The sequence below is a fragment of the Triticum urartu genome, chromosome 6A (assembly GCF_056163025.1).
Source record: "Triticum urartu cultivar PI428250 chromosome 6A, HENAU_Tu73, whole genome shotgun sequence".
Taxonomy (NCBI): Eukaryota; Viridiplantae; Streptophyta; class Magnoliopsida; order Poales; family Poaceae; genus Triticum; species Triticum urartu.
In genome coordinates this window covers 143,020,849-143,028,920 of record NC_141878.1, presented here as the reverse complement: position 1 = coordinate 143,028,920, position 8,072 = coordinate 143,020,849, and the positions used below count along the sequence as shown (strand labels likewise).

General features: G+C 38.8%; 1 long non-coding RNA gene across 4 annotated transcripts; it reads right to left on the bottom strand.

Moving 5' to 3' along the window:
- Positions 1-2,344: 2,344 nt before the first annotated feature.
- On the bottom strand, positions 2,345-6,723 carry LOC147964504 (uncharacterized). Of its 4 annotated transcripts, XR_015607653.1 has the most exons (6): positions 6,069-6,715; positions 5,138-5,243; positions 4,534-4,737; positions 4,415-4,454; positions 2,851-2,954; positions 2,345-2,583 (listed from the first exon to the last, which is right to left on the bottom strand). It is a non-coding gene; the product is annotated as an uncharacterized LOC147964504 (long non-coding RNA). The 4 variants fall into 4 exon arrangements; XR_015607652.1 differs by having other exon boundaries at positions 2,851-4,454; positions 6,069-6,723; XR_015607651.1 differs by having other exon boundaries at positions 4,415-4,737.
- Between the last annotated feature and the right edge of the window lie 1,349 nt (positions 6,724-8,072).

Here is an 8,072-nt window from a genome sequence, read left to right as displayed (position 1 = left end):
AAAATTATAGATACGTTGGAGACGTATCAGCATCCCCAAGCTTAACTCCTACTTGTCCTCGAGTAGGTAAGTGATAAAAACATAATTTTTGATGTGGAATGCTGCCTATCATGTCATATCATATTCTTTTCTTTATAGCATGGACAATTGGACTTTTAGTTGTTCAAAGCAATAGTCTAGTTTTGACATAATAATTTAGATACTCAAGCATATCAACAGGCAACCATGTCTTTCAAAATATCAACGCTAAAATAAGTTATCCCTAGCCCATCATGCTCAAACATTGATCCATTCATGAAACACACTCGAATATTAGCTACACCCAATACTTAAGTACGATCATATTGCCTCCTAGTTGGTGCTTTCTAACGAACGCTCATTTTCTAAACCTAACCAGCGAACATTCTCTAAGTAAGTAAATCTAAACAAAACCGGTTATATATATAAACATCTGGGCTATTCTGTTACGCATAACAGAATATTATTCTGTTACCCTACTTGAACTGATGAATTCAAGCGGTTGAATTGATGAAATACGAGCGGTTGAACTGATGCTCTCTGTTGTTGTTTAAAATCGTCTTCTTTAGTTCTAATTTTTTTGCAATTTTTTTTGTCGAAACGGGGTGTGTAATATGTCGTTGGAAAGCTCTTGACATCCACATTACAATCTTATAATTTGTTTTTGCAAAAAAATTATGATTTAAGAACAATTTTGAAAAAATAGTTTTTTTTTTCAAAACCGAAAACGCAATCGTATTTTGGACTTAATTTTCAAACGGTTTGTCGGAATTGAGCAAATGAGATGGCGTTGGAAAGCTTGTGAAAATCCGCATCTTCCATATATCTACTATTTTTTTCAAATTCTATATGATTTAAAAGTAATTTGAAAAACGGTGAAATTCTGGGTGAAACGTGTTTTCACTGTTTTTTTGCAAACGGTTCGCCGGATTGACGCAAATGATACGGCGTTGGAAACCTATGGAAAATGCGCAACTTTTGCGTATATAAAGTTTTTTCTAATTCCTTACGATTTAAATACGAATTCAAATACGGTTAAAATTAGTTTTGGACGCGTTTTTTTAAAAAGTTTGTCGAAATGGGGCAAATAATATACCGTTGGACAGCTATCGAAAATGCGAAACTTAGTCATGTTCGACGTTTTCTCTACTTCGCAACCGTTTAAGAGTAATCTTGAATACGGCATGACGGATTCTGCTGTTTTCTCGTCTGAAAAACAGAGTAGTCATACTGATATATGTGTATGTTTGTACTGAGCTATTTTTTGTAGAGTAATTTTAAATGTTTCTGAAAAAAGGTACTTGTACTGATGCTTGCATGTGTTTGTACTAAGCGTGTTTTCACTAGCTAGACTTTGCTATGTTTTTTGGGTAATATTTTTCTCGTAAATTTTCAACGGTTTACTGTATCCTAGCCCTGAACTTGCATGGTTTATATTATTGAACTGAATGTTATTGTATCGTCGGCCCCTGTACTTGCATGGTTTATATCATCGAACTGAATGATATTTTTTTCAAAAAGAAAATGTTTTTTATTCTTTTTTTTGAACTAAATATTTTTTACAACGATGTTCTGGACTTCTTTTATTTTATGACTTGTACTTTTACCATTTGAATTGCATGGGTTTTCCTTTTGCTTGAACTTTTACAATTTAAATTTCTGTCATTTCTTTTATTCCGAACGGACCACCATTTTTAACTTGTATTGATCAATATTTTTAATTAAACCAATTTTCCTTTGTAAAATGGACCACCGTTTTTGTTTGTACGGATCAATTGTAGAACTTGGACGTCAATGTCACAGAATTAATTTGTGAGCTTCTCACGTTTCCTTCTAAAGTTGTTTTTCCCTCTAACTTTATAGGCACCAAATTTTCTTTTCCGTGCCTCTCAAACTGATGCGAACTTTATTGGCACCAAATTTGTATACTTGAATTTCTATGTGTGTTTCCTTTTTAATTCAAACTGACAATTTCTTTTTATTCCAAACTGATCGACGTTTTTAACTCGGTACTGATCAATATTTTTAATTCAAACCTTTTTGTACTTTCATATGACCGAAATTATTCATCTCCCCTGACCTCTTAAAGTTCAAGACTCAGGCACAAACATCCTCATCTTAGCAATTTCTTTTTATTCCGAACTGATCGGCGTTTTTAACTCGTACTAGATAATATTTTTAATTCAAACCTTTTTGTACTTTCATATGACAGAAATTATTCATCTCCCCTGACCTCTTAAAGTTCAAGACTCAGGCACAAACATCCTCATCTTAGCAGGACAAGCTAATTCATTTGCATGCAGAGCAACAATAACAATACTCCTAATATACCAAGGGACATCACACTGGAAAAACACTGCAACCAACGTGTTCTCTCTAGTGGCAAAATCGAAATTTTTTGAACTTGCACGACATATAAACAAGAACTACATGATACACAATTTTCCATCATGCACCTGCTATCCTGAACATAAATGAAATGAGAGAAGGGTATCCTGAACATCTAAATAAGAACTTGCAATTTTTTCCATCATGCACCCAGAGGTTCTGCTTTCTCCCCCGGCCCTGAAACAAGAGCACCATCAATTTAGTTTTAAACAAATTGAAAGTTCGAACATGAGGCATGTAGATATTCAAATGATGAAAGTCACAAACGTGAGCTGTTTTTGTTTTACTTAAAATAATTCAACATGAAGGACATACAGGCATAATGGAAATCTGCAGAACTAACATGATGTATACTGATACATAGTACTGATGCTTTGGGAATTTTCGAACTGAGAAAAGAAGTGTAGGCGGCTCGAGCGTCAAGAGCAGAAAACATGGGCTCACCGAGGAAGGTGGTAGACAAATGACAACAACATTAGTTCTAGATCGAGACAGTAGCAGGAGAAGGTCCTTTTGAGGCCCGGCTTGCCGACATGCTTCAGTTCGGGCTGGATTCATCAAAGATGTCAAGATTATAAGCACTGTAAGAACAACCAAGATTGAGAGAATACACTGAGCACCATGTCTAATTCTTATGTTAGTGGTTGGTCCAATAAAATTACGAGGTCAATGCTTCCATAGAAGTAACAAGACGCAAGCTTTAATTAGTTCCTAGGTTAGAAATTTGTAAATACTAGTACTGCTACCAGCATTTACAAATACTAGTGAACTTGAACTTGTGGTCTATCGAGATCTTAACTGATTGTGTTACAAGCACTAACACAAAATCTAATAAACCTAGAGATTATATATTGGTGAACTTTTTCTTCCTATAGAACCGTTAATCAAATAAATGTACTGTTCACTAGGTTTTAGCAACATGATAAGTAGTAGCAATACTACTCTAGGTGGCAAAGTAGTAGCGCCACAAAGGAAGGCCACCATCAACAGTGCGTACTACCGCGACACCTAAAGTATGTGTTGGCCATACTACTCTAGGTGGCAAAGTAGTAGCGCCACGAAGGAAGGGCACCATCAACAGTGCGTACTACCGCGACACCTAAAGTATGTGTTGGCCACGCTTGCTTTACATAGTACTACAAGATTTTCATTAAAAAAATGTACTACAAGATTTGTGAACATGAGGTCGTATAGAAGTTGTACTGAGAGTGTGGATTAGAGCAGCCATACCACCAGATAAGTTCTTCTATCTGCATAACACATGTATATATACACACATCTCCATAACACATGTATACATACACACATCCCCCTCTATAAAGAAATATAAGATCATTTAGTTCACTAAAGTAGCAATCTAAACGCTCTTATATTTTTTTACGGAGGGAGTAATTGCTAAGAGAGAAAAAGGTGTGCTAGAACGTAAACCTGGAAAGGGAAAAACAAGAACAAGAGATAAATCTTGAAGGCAAGCGCTCCATGATGGCGTATACTTAAGTTATTTTATTTATTTTTTGGAACTGATGTATTCTTTTGCACTTGAACTAGTTTTTCTGTCGATGAAGGGAAAAATGACATAAGCAAGCAGAACCATGTTTTTTTGCTTTTTTGGGAGGAACCGAATCCAACAAAACAACATGCAGAACATTTTTCAAAAGCATCTAAGTGCTACAAACCAAAACAACAATGTAAAGCTATGAAAATCCCATCTTATACCTGCGAACCACCATGAGATACAAAACCAGCAGCAATCAAAACCTATGTTGTCAGTAGGTTCAACCAGCAGCAATCAAAATCCCATTCTAGACATTAAATAACCTCAAGACTAATTGAACTACAGGATAACATTAGAAGACCGATCCATGGATTATTGTCTCAGCAATCTCAAAGCCTAAATCTAGCAATTGACCAATGAAATGAACACCCGAGTCCGTAGCTTCATAAGTTAACAATTGCCAAATTTGACAAAAAAATGGTCAGCCATACAACTCCAAGAGATGGAACGAACCTATCAGAGTGATAAACGTATCATAGGGATATCTTCTTCACTGCAGAGTGACAAACATTATATCGCTTTGTGTACAAAGTTACTGCAAAAGAAATTAGCAGGCCAGAGAATGATCATACATGCAAGATGAAGCTGAAAATGCACATTTAAGGTGAACTGAAAAACCACCAGATGTTGAACTGAATGTACACAAGAGAAGGAGCATGAACATCCAATGGGAGGTGGGGCGAAAGCTGCGACGGGCACCTCCCGAGCTGGGCATCGAACGGCTTGGCGCTGTCATGTTGATCGACCCAAGATGGTGGCAATGAACAGCCGGGGCGCTGCAGCGACAGAGAAAAGTTGTTAGGAGGACAAGAAACCATTTTCCAAACAAGAAAATAAACAAGTACAAGCACGAGTATAGCAAGAGGGTTTGCTGGCATGTTTATGTGAATGCGTATGTTTGTTCAGTACACCATGTTTATGTTCTTCAGTACACTATGTGATGCACCCTAAAAATTTAAACACAACAAAATATCATCCTTTTGGCTCCCAAACCTCCTGCATATATATTTTCGAACTGATGCTCTTTGTGTCATTGCACTGTTTGTCGATATATATATATCAGATGGAACTACAAATGCAATACATTTTTTTATTTCTTTCAGGAATAAGAACAAACACCCACGGAGCACAAAATGCGCTAGGAACTAACACACAGAAAGAAACAAATCTACTGACCAGGGGGGCTAGCTCATTCTGGTACTATTTTACCCGACGCACAAGCAGAAAAGATATTCCAGAGAAAAAAGGTTCAGAAAGATATGTGATAGCTTCTGTGACCCACCTGCGGGAAAGAGGTAGAAGTTCAGAAGCATAACAACAAATTCAACTTCATTCAATAAGAAGAAAATCCATTTATACTCCTGTATACACTCAACAAGCATCAAATTCCATATACCTGAACTTCCATTTATTGATATACTTGAAGTTATTTGCTGTTAATGTACATGGACTTTGTAATTAAACATAGAAACTGAGAGAGATAGCAGTCTTTGAACCGAAACAAAATTAGGAATTGAATTGGACTAAATCAAGAAATTAAACTGAGTGTGCCATGATTTAGTCAATGTAGAAGATCATTCCATTTTGCTATCTCTCTCACACACTCACATCACCCTGCTGAACCAACAAACAATAGCAGCACACCAATGCAAGCAGTAGGGGCTTCATGCAACAGCAGACATTAGCAACCAGTAATAGCGCATTTTCCGAACTCTCCTTTTCTTTTATATCTTTTTTCTCAAACTTCCGCCGGTGAACCCTGGACTTATCTGCTTTTATAATTTGAACTTTTTAAAAATAATTGGTGTAAAGAAAAGCAGAGGATATCCGCAAGTGATCGTGTGATTGAAAGGTCTAAATAACTTGGTTATTATGTCTCCGACTTTGAGAGCCCACCCAAGCTGAATCATCACTGTACCACTTTTGCTCCATATAGCAAAGTGCAAGAAGAAACGTAAATTCTAGAATCATTACACAGCCGCAGTTTTTTCTATTGGAATTCATTGAACTGAATAAAGTCATATAGTGTGTACTGAAAAAACACTACAAGGTGAACTGAAAAAGGCATACAAGCATAGATGGGGGCACTATCAGTGTAATTACTTGCCTGCCAAGATGGATCATCATAATTTACCCGAATCGCGTCGCTGATTTCACCGACAATCTGTCTGAACTTCATGAGACAAAAAAGAGCAGCAACAGTAGAGAGATGAGTAGCGGTCAGTTCAGGGCTTCAAGCGAGGTTGACGAGGGAATAGATGTCACAGTGGGCGAGCAAGAGGCTATGCGGGAGGAGGGCGCGACCTGCAGCGGGAGGTTCTATAGGGGCGGCGCGGCGGGGGAAGCGGGGGCGGAGTGGTTGGGTCTCGGGGTGGCGGAGGTGGCTTGGACTGGGGGCGGTGGCGGTGGCTGGGTCCGGGAGTGGGAGGCGGAGGAGAGGCGGATCGCCGGTAGGTGGGAGGCGCGCTGGAGGCGGCGGGGCGGCGCGCTGTAAGGGGAGGGGCAGCGGGGCAGCGCGCTGGAAGGGGAGGGGCAGCGGGGCGGCGCGCTGGAAGGGGAGGGGTGGCGGGGCGGCGCGCTGGAAGGGGAGGAGCGGCGCGGCGGCGTGCTGGGGGCAGAGGAACGGCGCGGCGGCGCGCTGGGGGGAGGGGAGCGGCCTCTCGATGTCGTGGTTCGCACGGGTGGGATTTTTCTCTCTTTTCTTTTCTGTGCGTACCAGTTGGGCTGTTGGAAATCACGATCGGACCTATACAGGACTTGGGTAACAGAATAATATATATATATATATATATATATATATATATATATATATATATATACTCCCTCCGTTTCTAAATATTTGTTTTTCTAAACATTCCAAATGACTACAACATACAGATGTATGTAGACATATTTTAGAGTGTAGATTCACTCATTTTGCTCCGTATGTAGTCACTTGTTGAAATGCCTAGAAAGACAAGTATTTAGGAACGGAGGGAGTATGTATACATACATATATATATATATATATATATATATATATATATATATATATATATATATATATATATACGCCAGCGGCGGATTGGTCAACTCCGGCGGTGGGGCAGTTTCGGACGGCTTTTTTCCGCGTCGGCGAACTCGACGGCGGCGGCGGCTTCGGGTGAGGGCGGCGAGGTGGCGGCGGGGCTTCAGCAGTGGTGGCGATGAGCGGGGCGGGCGGAGCTTGGGACAAACATTAATTGCAGCAAATATATTCTCAAAAACATCATCTTCATCAAACATGGCATCCCCAAACTTGGGCCTTTTCATATCATAAGCATAATCACTCTCATCATTAATAGTATGGATAGCACCAATAGTATAGCAATTATCATATTTTCATGAGGCATAATAGTAATATGAGCAGCATTATTTAGAAGAGATATCTTTTTACCTCTCTTTCCTTTTCTTTTCTTTTTCTTGACCACATCATGTGTGGGTTCAATCCTCTTTTTGGAGCTCCTTATTAATGAGATTGGTTGAATAGGAGGCTCCTCCTCGTTACCTGATTCATCATAAGAAATAATAGAAGGGTATTGGGAAGTCTCTTCCCTTTCGTTACTATTCTCTTCATCCTCTATTTCTTTTCTTTTCTTTTTGTAATTGGAAATATAAGGATTTTCAATGCAATTCACCGTACAATACATATAAATTTCCTCTAGATCAAAGCCAAGCAGTTTATAACGAGCAAATTCTGGAAGATCCCTAGTTATATGTTTCATTTCTTCGCACCCCATAAGCAAGCTAAGTTCATAATAATGTGCAAGGGAAATCAACTCATCACAATTTTTGGACATGATTAGATCATGAAACAATTTGCATCGGATAGCTAAATGACTACTTTCATTGCAAAGTCCACAAGTACGGCTAAGAAAATTTAAATTTTCAGCACAATCATCTAGCCTTTCTTGCAACATTCTAAGTACTTATGCCTCTTGCAATATCTATCTTCCCTATTTGATGTGTACTTACAAACCCAATGCACTCCACAAAAATTGACATGTTTGTAGGAGATATTTTCATCATAACTAATGCAATCATCATTAGTACTATGGATATTCAGGGAGTTCATACTAACAACATTGCAATC